Source organism: Phyllobates terribilis, unplaced genomic scaffold (assembly GCF_046119375.1).
Source record: "Phyllobates terribilis strain yellow unplaced genomic scaffold, ASM4611937v1 Scaffold_10__3_contigs__length_209671492, whole genome shotgun sequence".
NCBI classification, from domain to species: Eukaryota; Metazoa; Chordata; class Amphibia; order Anura; family Dendrobatidae; genus Phyllobates; species Phyllobates terribilis.
In genome coordinates this window covers 97,979,989-97,994,243 of record NW_027362770.1, presented here as the reverse complement: position 1 = coordinate 97,994,243, position 14,255 = coordinate 97,979,989, and positions in this window count along the sequence as shown.

The following is a 14,255-nucleotide window of genomic DNA, read 5'->3' as shown; positions in this document are numbered from 1 at the left end:
CTAGCTGTGTGTGGGACTTGTTCTATTAGTCCATCTATACTGACCTCCATCAGGTTGCAAACTGAATATAATTTTTTTCTGCATCTAGCTCTGAAAAAATATTTGGCCTTCTAGCAGTGTATGGGAATTTCTCTATTAGTCCATCTATACTGACCTCCATCAGGTTGCAAATTAAAAATAATTTTTATCTGCATCCAGCTCTGAAAAAATATTTGGCCTTCTAGCAGTGTGTGGGACTTTCTCTATTAGTCCATCTATACTGACCTCCATCAGGTTGCAAACTGAATATATTTTTTTTCTGCATCTACCTCTGAAAAAATATTTGGGATTCTAGCTGTGTGTGGGACTTTCTCTATTAGTCCATCTATACTGACCTCCATCAGGTTGCAAATTGAATATAATTTTTTTCTGCATCTAACCCAGCCAATAGTTTTGGCCTAATACCACAGTTTGGCCACTCAGCTCTGCTCGGTTCCCATCCATTGTTTTTTTGTGCAAACAACTCCAGAGTTGTGAATTAGTTAACCACCAAAATGAGTGGAAAAAGGCCTGCTGCTGGTGGAAAGGGGAATAGGCGTGTTGGGAAGGGGAAAAAAGGTTGTGTCCGTGGGGTAGGTGTTAAAGCAACAGTAACATCTGCAGAAGAAAGACCATCTTCCAGCCAAACTAAAATGTCTACTTCTTTTAGCGGACAATGTGATAAGATCCCTTTCTTACGGCCACGCCAATCGCTACAAATTCCAGATGAGGCACAAAAACAGCAGGTGCTTCAACGGATATCAAGTGCTCCTTTAAGTGGGCTCTCCTCCACATCAACTTCAACATCACAAATACTCCAGTCCTCAAAGGTGTCACCCCAATCGCACTTGCTTCCTCACAGCTCCCAAATCTCCAGCTGCCCGTCTGAGTATGAGGTAGAACAGATGGTTGAGTCTGCAGAGCTGTTTACTCATACTATAGCCTGGGAATCAGAGGTCGACTCCAGCGCTTCTGTGAATCCAGACGAGGAAATGATCTGCACTGATGCCCAGAATCTTTATGAATCGGATCCAGGACCAGACGCAGAAGGTTCTGACCATAATGTAGACCCTCATTCCCAAACTGTAACTCCTGTTGGTGGAGACAATGAGGAAGACAATGATGAGACTCAAATACCTGATTGGAGCGACAGCTTTAGTTTTTTGTCAGGGCAGGAACAGGTTGGCTCTGAGGACGACGGGTGTGATAACGCACAGGGTGATGATGATGAGGTTGGAGATCCCACTTACTGTCAACCCACAGTCAGCCAAGAGATGAGGTCAGCAGAGGAGGTGGAGGAAGATGCTAGTGACGACGAGGTCAGGTTGCGCCTTCCTGGACAGAGATGTAGTACTGGAAGCACGTCAACAACTGCATCCTCAAACACAACTCTGCCTCTCACCACAAGTCGTGGTGGCTCTTCAGGTCGCATGGGTGCTAAGCCTTGCATAGCCTGGGCATTTTTTCAGATCGATAAAGATGACCCAACTCGTGTTATCTGTAACATTTGTCAGCAAAAGCTAAGTAGAGGCCAAAAAATACATAGTTTGAGTACTTCATGCACGAACCGGCACATGGACATGAAGCATAAGTTGCAGTGGGAAGCTCAGTGTGCTACAATGCGGCCTAGCCGGCCGGGCCAACCACCGTCTGCCATATCTTGTGCATCCGCAGCCTCTTCATCCTCTGTGACTGGGGGGACAGCAGTCACACCAGTTTTGGGGCGCAGACCTGCCACCTCTTTACCCGCAACAGCCAGCGTGATTGGCAGGTCATCATTTTCTTTGGAGGTGGTAACACCAGCTGGTGTTGAGCGCTGTCCGACATCGATAGCACCACCTTTGGATCAAGGCAACCTAACATGTCCGCCTGCATCTTCCTCACAGACCGGCAGTTTGCCGGGGACACCCTTATCAACCCCGTCTAAGCACAATAGCCAGCCCTCGGTCCCTCAGATGTGGACAAGTAAAAGACCATTTCCTCCTAGCCATGAGAAAGCTAAGAGGTTGAATTTCACCATCTGCAAGCACTTGGCTACAGAAATGCTGCCTTTCCGCCTGGTGGACACAGAGGATTTTCGAGACCTTATGTCCGTCGCAGTGCCCCAGTACCAGATGCCCAGTCGGCACTACTTCTCAAAGAAAGGTGTGCCTGCGCTCCACCAGCATGTCGCACACAACATCACCGCTTCTTTGAGAAACTCTGTGTGTGACAGGGTGCATTTCACCACAGACACTTGGACGAGTAGGCATGGACAGGGGCGTTACATGTCGCTGACTGGGCACTGGGTAACTATGGTGACAGCAGGACAAGGGGCTGCTGTCCAAGTCTTGCCGTCCCCACGAGTTGTACGTCAATCCTCTTTATGTCAAAGTTCCTCCACTGCTTCTGCCTCCTCAACCTCCTCTCGGTCTTCCACCTGCACCCAAAGCCTGTCTGGTCATGCCACAAGCTTTCTAACTGCGCAGAAGGGATCCTGCACACCTCCTTACTATGCTGGCAGTAGGGCTCAACGTCATCAGGCGGTTTTTACTTTGAAATGTCTGGGAAATGTGAGTCACACAGCTGAGGAGTTGTGGTCAGCTCTGGAGAACCAATTTCATGAATGGTTGTCTCCACTGGACCTGAAACCAGGGAAGGCCGTGTGCGACAATGCTGCAAACCTGGGTGCGGCCCTTCGCCGGGGCAATGTTACACACGTGCCTTGTATGGCTCACGTGTTGAACCTGGTTGTCCAGCAATTTTTAGTCCACTATCCCAGACTAGATGGCCTTCTGCAGAGGGCACGGTCGCTGTGTGCTCACTTCCGCCGTTCGCATCCCGCAGCTCAGCGACTTACATCTCTACAGAAGTCGTTGGGCCTGCCACTTCACCGGCTAAAATGCGATGTGCCTACCCGGTGGAATTCAACTCTGCACATGTTGCAGCGACTGTGGCAGCACCGACAAGCCCTGGTGCAATACGTTCTGACGTATAGCCTGGGCCAACGAGATCCGGAGGTGGGGCAAATCACGCTGGAGGAGTGGTCTCAGATCAGGGACCTATGCACCCTTCTGCACAGTTTTGAAATGGCGACGAAGATGTTTAGTGCTGACGATGCCATTATCAGCATGACTATTCCGGTGATTTACATGCTGGAGCACATGTTAAACAGAATTCGGAGTCAGGTGGTGGCACAAGAGGAGGTGGAGGAAGTAGAGGAGGAGGAGTTGTATGCGGAAGGGCTAACATCTGCAAGGTCCAGACGGTCGGCAGCACCAAGGCGGCAGGCATGTGAGGGTGGTGGAGATGGTTTTACCAGGGCGCATGGTAGCAGCCAAACTAGTGAGGAAGGTGCAGGAGCCCAGGAAGAAGTGGAGGACGAACTGATGGAAGACTCATCAGATGAGGGAGACCTTGATCACATTTCTGTTGTGCGAGGTTGGGGGGAGAGGACAGAGGAAGGAAGCATGATTGTTACCTCGCCACCAACACAACAGGGACTTGGTGCTCCTGGATGCGCAACACACATGAGTACTTCTTGCTGCACTACCTGCAACATGACCCTCGAATTGTGAGAATTAGAAATAATCCTGACTACTGGGTTGCCACACTGTTATATCCCTGGTACAAAAGTAAATTTGCAGAAATTATTCCTGCCATAGAAAGGGATGCACGCATGCAGGAGTATCAGCAGAGACTGTTGCAGAATCTTACATGTGCTTTTCCACAAAACACCAGTGGTGCACGTAGTGAATCTCACAGTTCCAACTTGCCAACCGTGGGACCGTCAAGTGTTCAGCACTCAAACCGTAACAGAACCACAGTATCTGCTGGTAGCATCAATTTTGCGGAATAATTTCACCACTTTTTTAGCCCATCCTTTGCAAGGCCACAGGAGACAAGAAGTCTGACACATAGTCAACGCCTAGAGACGATGGTACAGGAGTATCTCCAAGTAAACATTGAAGCCATGACTGTGTCACTGGACCCTTGCTCTTTTTGGGCTTCCAATCTGGATAAATGGCCGGAGCTAGCCACTTACGCCTTGGAGATCTTGTCATGCCCCGCAGCCAGCGTTCTGTCTGAACGTGTGTTCAGCGCTGCTGGTGGTGTGCTGACAGATAAGCGCACGCGGCTCTCCACTGATAATGTAGACAGACTCACGTTCATAAAGATGAACAAATCATGGATCCGAAACGACTTTTCTACCCCTGTGTTATCCTGGGGAGAGTAAAAGCTTGATGATTGGTTAAAATCACCCTACCAACCGTTTTAAGCTTTCAAATTACTAATCATGTTTATCTGTATCTTGACTGGAAAATAATTTGGGCTTTGTAGCAGTGTGCAGCACTGATCCTATTAGCCCATCTATACTAAGCTCCACCAGATTTAAAATTAATAATAATTTGTAGCTGCATCTAGCTCGGAAAATAATTTTGGGGCTCCGAGATGCGCAAGATACATAAGTGCCTTCTTGCTGCACTACCTGCAACATGACCCTCATATTGTCAGAATTCGAAGTAATCATGACTACACACACTCTTAGATCCCCCAAACTTTTCGATCAACCTTTTCATTTTAATAAAGACCAAAAAAATGGTCATTTTTGAAATTATAAGCATTAGCAGGTTATTAGAAACTGAAATCAAACAGTTTTCAACTCAAAACTTTATTCTAGGTGATGTTACATTTTCACATAGGACCCCTTGTTCGAAAGGAGCTTCTGAACTCTATCGTCCATTGAATTTGTCAGGTTTTGGATGGTTTCTGCTTCAATTGTTTTGCATGAGGACAGAATACCCTCCCAATGCTGTTGCTTAGATGTGAACTGCCTCCCGCCATCATAGACACTCCTTTTGATGATGCTCCAGAGGTTCTGAATGGGGTAGAGGTCAGGGGAGCATGGGGGTCACACCATAAGTTTGTCCCCTTTTATGCCCATATCAGCCAGATATGCAGATGTTTTATGTGCAGCATGAGATGGTGCATTATCATGCAAAAAAATGATCTTGCTGTGAAATACATGGTTCTTCTTCTTGAACCATGGCAGGAAGTGCTGTTTGAGAAAATCCACATACATTATGGAGTTCATCTTTAGCGCCTTCAGGGATCCTAAAGGGGCCGACAATCTCTCTCCCCATGATTCCAGCCCAAAACATTACTCCACCTCCTCCTTGGTGGCGCTGTAGCCGTGTTTGCGTGGGGTGTCCATCAACCAGCCATCCTCCACTCCATCCATCTGGACCATCGAGCGCTGCACGGCACTCATCCGTGAACAAAACAGTTTTGAAATCAGTCTTCATGTAATGTTTGGCCCACTGGAGCCGTTTCTGCTTGTGTGAAGTGGATAGAGGAGGTCGACAGGATGGCATATGCACAGCTGCAAACCTCTGAAGGACCCTGCATCTTGTTGTTCGGGGGACGTTGGAGGCACCAGCAGCTTCAAAAACTTGTCTGCTGCTATGACAAGGCTTTTTTGCCGCTGCTCTTTTAACCTGACGTAATTGCCTGTAGGAAAGAGTCCTCAATTTGCCCTTATCAGCACGCACACGTGTGTACTGTGAATCAGCTACATACTTCTTGATTGCCAAGACACTTCATCCTGATCATCGCACAATGTTGATTGTAGTCATGCCTTGACCTAAACACTCCACCATTTGTTGCTTCTCAGCAGCCGACACATCCTTTTTCTTTCCCATTTTGGCAGAAAATGTAGGCTGCTTAATAATGTGAGACAGCCTTCTTAAGTATTCTTGCCTTTAATTGGACACACCTGCCTAACTAATTAGCACAGGTGTCTGCAATTGCTTACAGTGATATAAAGAGCCCTGACACACATCACCATCAATGAGTTTAACTGACAAACAAACAAATTCTTCCGTTATCACTCCTAAACACTTTTTGCATAATAATTTGGAACACAGTGTACATGTGCTTTTCCACAAAACACCAGTGGTTCACGTAGTGAATCTTACAGTTCTAACTTGCCAACCGTGGTCTGTATGGAGTTGTTCAATAAAGGGCCCAAAATTAAGATAACATAGATGGGAGAGGTCTCTATGAATAGGAATTCCTAAGTATTTGATACCCTGTGAGGGCCAGGCAAAGGGAAAGTTGGACTGGATGGAATCCTATATGGATTTGGGGAGGGAGACATCGAGGGCCTCAGACTTCGCTGCATTGATTTTAAAATTTGATCATGTAACAAAGTGATCTATTTCAGCCATAACAGCATGGATGGATATATGTGATTGAGTGATATATACTAGTACATCATCAGCAAATAGAGAGCACTTGTACTCGGTGCCTCCCACCTCAATCCACCTAATATTGGGGTTATGGCGAATTGATGAGAGCAGGTGCTCCGTCACTAGGATGTATAAGAGAGGGGACAGAGGACATCCCTGCCTTGTCCCATTGGTGATTGTGAAAGGTGATGAAAATGTTCTGATGCACCCCCTGGGCCTTGGGACACCCGGAGCCGGACCCTTTTTGGTGGATGCTGGTGGTTGTAGTCTTCGTGGCGGCGACCCGGTTCCGTGGCTCAGGGCGGTCAAACCAGTGGCGGAACTATTTATGTGGTTTTGATGTTTAAATGTCCGACTACGCCACCCGTGGATTGCGGTCATAGTGAACCGCCGCTGCAGCGCAGACCGCTGAGGCTGGTGTTGTGGGTGCAGCAGAGCGTAGCATAACTCCCCACGGGAGGAGTATAGCCTTAGGGCAAGTGTATGCGGAGGATGGGGGTGATGGTGCAGGGCAGCAGCAGTAACGACACGGAGTCAGTGATGCAGTCCAGGGCCTTTACTCACAGTTCTTATTATCCAGACCACGTCTGCAGGTAACGGCTGCCCACGTCGTACTGTGCTCACCAGGTGAGGGGCTCAGACAACTCCCAGATAACTTTGGAGCGCTTCACAGGACCCCTTTGTGTGTCCTTTGTCTGGCCTTTCTTACCAACCCTTCTGTCCGGCTGCCTCGGGCCTCCTCTTGGTAAACTTGGCGCCAGTTTCCCTGACCCTATGTGCTGCCCTCCTAGTGGGTGTAGCGAGGGGCTGCGCCACATAAAATGTCACAGCCTCCGGTTTCTAGCTGAGGGTCATTTCCTGCCTCCACTAGTTTTGGGGACCGGTCTCCCCCTTTGGCCTGACCCCTCCACGCAGGTGGATTCGGGCGTGCGGTGGCGACTCGCCCGTCCGCACCCCTGGGATCCCTTCGTTCCTCGTTCCTGGAGCCTTCTCCGCTCCTCTTCCTTCCTTCTCCCTCTTCCAGGCCTGGGTCTCTGTTACTAGGCCCGCCTCCGGAGCAGAGCTCATGCAGAGCCCCTGCTCCCTGCCACTTCTGCTCAGACTTCTCTGCACTGAACTAAGATGGTGCCCACCTTTTATACTCCCTTCTCAATGCACCCAGGAACTGCTTCCTCCCTGCTCCTGCACTACTGGGTTCCCCTTCCTCAGTGTTCCCTCCCCCCACTCCAGCCAGGGACAGGGACTGTCGTGCCCATCTCAGGGGCATATTGGTCGCCCTGCCCCACGGCAATGTGGTGTAATGCATGCAGGTGTCGGGTCCTGATCCACACTCCATCCTTACCTGAGAGTGAGATATCACACCTCTGGGTGAGGTGCAATACCTCTGTAGCAACCGAGCCCTCAGGGTGCTACAGTTCCATTTATCTTCAGCCTAGGTGACGTATTGCGATACAGGGCCGTGATTTTGGCTATAAAAGGGTCCCCTAGACCCCTACCCCAAGCTTTTTAAGAGAATCATATATGGCGTGCCAGGAGACTCTATGGAATGCTTTCTCAGCATCCAACGAGAGTATCTAATTACAAATTTTTAACTGCATCTAGCCCAGGAAATACTTTGTGCCTAGTAGCAGTGTCTGCTAGTCAGCGGATTATCCTGGCTGGTAAGCAAGCTACACCACCTGTAGTTTGGACACTTAATTTTTTCAAAGGAAATGCTTCGGGACCACGGGATACTCAGTGAAGAGCATCAGGAGGCACCCCAAGGCATAGGGGCTGGGACTGGCAGTAGGATGCCTTGCGGTGGACAGCCGAGCTCGATCCTTATAAAAGCTTTTTAACTGCAGCAGCTTTAGTGGACGCTACTGGAGCTGGAATTACGCGGCTGCTGGCATGAGACTTGCCCTCCAATAGATCCTTGTAAATGGATTTAAAGTGTATTCATTCAAATTAGAGAGACAATTTAAATTAAAAAGCTTAGAGCTGCCTCCACCACAGGGGGGCTCGCTCGACCCACCAGCGGACAGGCACCAGTATTGGGAGAGGGGGGCTGGCCGTCAGGGTTCACCGCGGCTCTGGCACAAACCCGGCGACACGGAGGTGGCACGGGCAGGAGCGGACTGAATGTGTCGGCTTCTCACTTTTTGGATTTTAGAAGGGCATGACATGCCTATATCTGTGTCTCCCCCTCCTTTTACTCCTCCACATCTTTTCTTTTCTCATGACTATATGTACTTGTCACTTTTCCATGTGTTAGTTGTGTCTTCTGAGCAGTTTGTCAGCTTTTGGACACCTTTGAAGGTGTTTTCTATGTGTTTCTATGTGTTTTTGTTTGCCTGCCATTGGTTTTAACGGTGTTCGAAGGTGTTCGACGAACAGTTCGACGAACAGTTCGGCGAACACACGGGTGTTCGACGAACCGAACCGAACTCGAACACTACGGGGGTGGCTCAACACTATTAGATACGAATTTTGTAGGAAACTAGAGGCTTTTAGTTATGTGATTCACGGCAAACCATGTTTCAAATTTTCTGGGCAAATTTGATGAAGACAGTGAATTTGGATTTCAAAAGATCCATTCATCTCTAGATACAAGGTACCTATTGTAACAACCGGTACGCCGGTCGAATGTGTATAAGGGATACGGCGCTGCTATGAATGACTTCGACCTCGTATAGTGGCAAATTACTTTCTTTATATTGGTCACACAAATGACAGGGTTAAACTATTCTACAAAATATGGGCCACAACAGCCACTAACACAAAATACAAGTTATGCAGCCCGAGAGAGCCCAAGTGCCAATCTCGCGGGAATGAGCCAAACTACCCCTTGGCTATGCCGCTCCCACCCTTATTCAGTACAGGGCCTACCCAGGATGTTACCATGGATGTGGCACATGGTCCTCACTGGAATATAACCTTATACCCCCCTCCCACACTAATACAATGGGATCTGGGTACCCTTGTTTTCCCCTTAGAGAACACTCATATATGTATATATTTAGCCAACGCGTTACCTATACTGTGTACAGTTTCTCTTCCTACAAGAGCAAAGAGAAATCTCTCAGACTAAATACATATGCAAACAGTTAACAAACTAAACCTTTAATTAGACCCTGATCTCCGGCCACAGGGTTTGATCAGCTTCTCCTTCCACCAAGCTCTCCAGCACATTCAGGTGTAAGCAGGAATTGGAATCAATCTCAGTCCCAAAGTGTAGTTCACTACAGGGCTCCTTTGTAGTATCCACATACACAGAATCTTAGTATGTCAGATCCTTCACAATCTCTGGATCAAGCCTGATCAGTCCATCAGCAGTGATATACACCAGGCATTTCTCAGCACTACTGGAATCACTAACTAGCTTTCCCTAACTGACTACACAGTTGGTGACCGGTCACATATCTCAGTTACTCACAAGGCACAGCTTCTTCTTGGACACACCGTTTGGCTGCAGTCTGTACAAGTGCCCAAACGTCCCCCTGGGCATCAGACACATCTCGTCTTCTCAGAGGACTTCCTCGTTCTGTTTCCCGGGCTTTTTTACAGATCCCAGGCTTTTTCTTTACTTGTTTCTTGCTGACCCCTAATGGCCGGACTAAGTCATTGCAAGAGAAATTTATGCTGTCAGTAATATGAACTCATTACTAAAAAGACATGTCAACATGTTACACTATCATGGGAAATCCATCTAAGAATTCATATGCAAATCAGGCTGGAAATGCGCTAGAGGTGTGTAAATCCCCTTTGAAGAAGTTGTATAAATGAAAACGCCCCCCGGTACACTTCCAGTTTGATGATTTATATATGGTCTATGCTACGGTATATTTCTCATGGCAAGCAAATCAGATCTTTGCAAAAATGGTATAATTTTCATTTTGGGGAAAAGCATCCACACAGTCATATCAATACTTTAATACTTAAAAATGTGCTAAAATTCTCTTTAAATAAAGAAAGATAATAATAATAATAATTTTTATTTATATAGCGCCAACATATTCCGCAGCACTTTACAATTAAGTGGTGACATATACAGACAATAAATTCAATACAAGGTAAGACAGTTTAAACAGTTACATTAGGAGTGAGGTCTCTGATCGCAAGCTTACAATCTACAAGGAAAAGGGGGACACAATAGGTGGAAAGTGCTTATTAATTCAGGTCTGGCAATTGTAATAAGTCGGGATTATCATATAAAGCTGTATGATCCAGTCATCAGCCTGTATGTTCAAGTGCAATACTCAATTACTGAGTGCAGTTATCGTGTGCATGGAGGGTGTAGAGACAGATGAATAGTAGGGAACAGATTCTGAATAGTATTTAGGAGGGAACAGGGGAAAGTTAGTTTACTGGGTATTTGAGGTGGTAGGCTTGTTTAAAGAGATGGGTTTTTAAAGCGCGCTTGAAGACATCGGGGCTAGGCATCAATCGGATCGTCTGGGGTAGAGCATTCCAGAGAACTGCCGCAGCACGAGAGAAGTCTTGGAGACGGAGGTGCGAGATTCGGATTATGGGGGATGTTAGTCTTAGGTCATTTGTGGAACGGAGAGCACGTGTAGGACGATAGACTGAGATGAGAGAGGAGATATAAGGTGGTGCAGAACTGTGGAGAGCTTTGTGGGTGAGAGCAATGAGTTTATATTGGACCCTGTAGTGAATGGGTAACCAGTGTAATGACTGGCACAAGGTGGAGGTAAAACATTATGGGCAAATGAATGATAAAAACATTGTCTAATTAAGTTTTAGCTTCCTCACTAGCTTGCCTTCTAATAGCACTTTAATGCAAACTCCATTTACTTGCAGTTGGTGACTAGGGCATCTCCTCCGAGACAATGTAATACTTAAAGGGACCTCATCACCTCAAAAAATGCTATTTACCTTCAGATGAGGGGTCAATCTGCAGGTCCATAGTGTTACAATGGTTACTGAAAATGCACCTAGTGGGAGAAAATTACCTTATTGCAGCGGTTTACAATCATGGGGCCATGTGCATAGCGGCTACAGTCGCCGCTCCCAGCACTGCTCACTATACTGAGCTGCAGCTTTAATAACTCCCCGTTACTTTGATTGACAGCTCACTCTGCGCAGAAGTGCTGTCAAACCAGCTGTGCTCTGAACGGTGACGGTTGAAGATCTTTTATGCTTCTATGATGGAAAGCCGGCAGCTCCTGGAAGGAAATAAGTTCACTTTCTCCCAGTAGCCGCACTTTCAATAAGGCAGCCGGGCAGCATTATAACGCTATTTACCTGCAGATTAACCCTATATCTGCATGTAAAAAGCGTTTTCAGGGTGACATGTTCCCTTTAAATCTGCATTATGGATTGATATACTGTTTAAAAATAACTCCTAGTTTTAATATAAACAGAAAAATAACAGTTCTGAAGCTATTGAGAGAATTCCTAGTGAACACTCAACATACATCTGTATTACCTAGGTCTTTTTTTCTGTTCTCCATTTATATGTAGACAGTGCCACCCTGTGGACATTTTTCTAATTACAATTTATAATTTCAGTTTGCCGTTCGGATGTGAATCGCAGCAATAAAATATAAAGAACATTTTATATTATAAAAATTGTGTAAACATATTAAATTTTAATTGATAATGACACTAAGCTAAATAGAAAAATCAATCCTCCTGGTTACATCACTAGATAGTTGTGTCTTTAATGACATCTCACATAAAATCATAATGAAAAAATGTCTCTTAATCCAAAAGATCTTGAAAGAAATGTTTTTATATTAATTGTTTTAGCAAAAACATGGATTAAATAAAAACAAAACAATAACAAAATATATACAGTACAGACCAAAAGTTTGGACACACCTTCTCAAGAGAATGCCAAGAGTGTGCAAAGCAGTCATCAAAGCAAAAGGTGGCTACTTTGAAGAACCTAGAATATAAGACATATTTTCAGTTGTTTCACACTTTTTTGTTAAGTATATAATTCCACATGTGTTAATTCATAGTTTTGATACCTTCAGTGTGAATGTACAATTTTCATAGTCATGAAAATACAGAAAAATCTTTAAATGAGAAGGTGTGTCCAAACTTTTGGTCTGTACTGTATGTTGTGACTTTTTGTAATGTCCATTCTGTTACAAATATTATGTTTCCAACTTGCTAAACTGTTGCAGGCAAACATGGGCAGATGTAAAAATTGCTAAATTTACCCCTAGGTAAGAAATGATATCTGCAAAGTCAACAATGAGTGAAAAAAATGTAATGAAAAATATTAACTGCAGTACTCAATGTGGCCTGGAGATGGCAAAAAAGAGACGTAGAAATATTGCAAAGTATATCTTCTGACTTATCGGTACTAACAAAATGAAATATATTGTTAATTATTCTGCCTGAGATATATTAGATATAATGCATAGCTACACATATTATAATTAGGTATTAACAAGCACATAGCTAATTACTTTACCCTGCTCTGCACTTCAAGTATATTTCTGAAATATCCTGTATTATAATGTATATTGTATCTTAACATTAGACATAGTCCCCAAATGCTAAAGTTTGTTTTTATATATATATATAGACGTGGATTTTAAGGAACATTCCAACACATATTGCATTTCTTATAGCATTCTAACCAAGGTTCCCTCCAAGAACATATAATTAATTTTTAAAGCTGTGTAGTCTTTAAAGGGATTGCATGATGTAAAAGTGAACTATTGTTTAAAACAGATTTTAGTATTAAATTAATTAAAAATGTTTAGATTTTTTTATATCACAATCTACATTTTAAAAAAATTGAAATTTTGCAATTCTCACCACACCATTGGGACTATATTATATCGACTTTCTGTTCTTTAAAGAAGAGTTTCCAGAGGTTTCATCATCATCATCATCATCATCATCATCAACATCACAGATAGGATTATAATCATATGCAACACCCCTATATACAGCTGTTAAGACAGGATCCACCAATCACAATAGTCACAAGTCACAACTCCCCCTGCTTCCCCTCAATTCACAACAAATTTTACACACGCTCATTAGACGCTTCAAGACAAAGTATAAGGTCTGAGTCACTTTATAGCTGCTAATGTACATGTGGATTTCATGGCAAAACACAAAGAATGAGTCTAAAATATCCTCAATATCCAGCGTGGAAATTGCAACATATATATACACTAATTGTGATATCTTGTAGATTGCGAGCCTTCTCTCCTCCTGTACCAGTCGGTGACTCGCTGTTGTTCAAATTGTTGTACTTGTTGTTTGCTATATATATCCTTTTCACATGTAAAGCGCCATGGAATTAATGGCGCTATAATAATAATAAATAATAAGAATAATATGAAAAATTTAAAGAATTGCCAAAAATAAAGAAAAAATACAATTGACATAAGAATCATAAAGATCATATTCTGATTAAATATTCCCTTAAAGGCAAGTACCATACACCCAGAACTACATCTCCCAAAATGCAGTGCAACACAGGATGTATTGCATTGTGTGGTCTTGCCAATTTATATATCAGGGTTCTAACTAATACTAATAATAATAATAATAATGTAGTTAAGTGCTATAATAAAACTTAAAGTAAATCAAGTAATATTAAATGGTAGTTGTTAAAGCATAGTAACAATTGAACTATGGAGACATCAGCTTTTTTTGGTGCCTGGATTATGCACAGTACAGACAGTGCAGCAGATTGAGTAACATTATCATATAGGACTGGAGTCTGCCAGCAGGGGGCGCAGCTAGACAGCTGTTACCATATATTCAGCAGTGTGCCGCCTATGACTTCTCCACAACACAAAATCTCGCTGCAAAGTTTGTTTGACCTTATGATTGTGCTGATTTACAGTGTCAGACGCTGCAACTGGTGAATAACACTTGCTGGACAAGTAATTATAAAAAGACGCAGGTAATAGATGATATCTCCTGTAATTAGCAGCCAATGATCATCACTACTCCTATCTCTGTAGCACTAGTACTACTCGTTGGCTGGAAAAGAGGAACTGTGATTTTTTTGCCTTTTGTTTCAACATG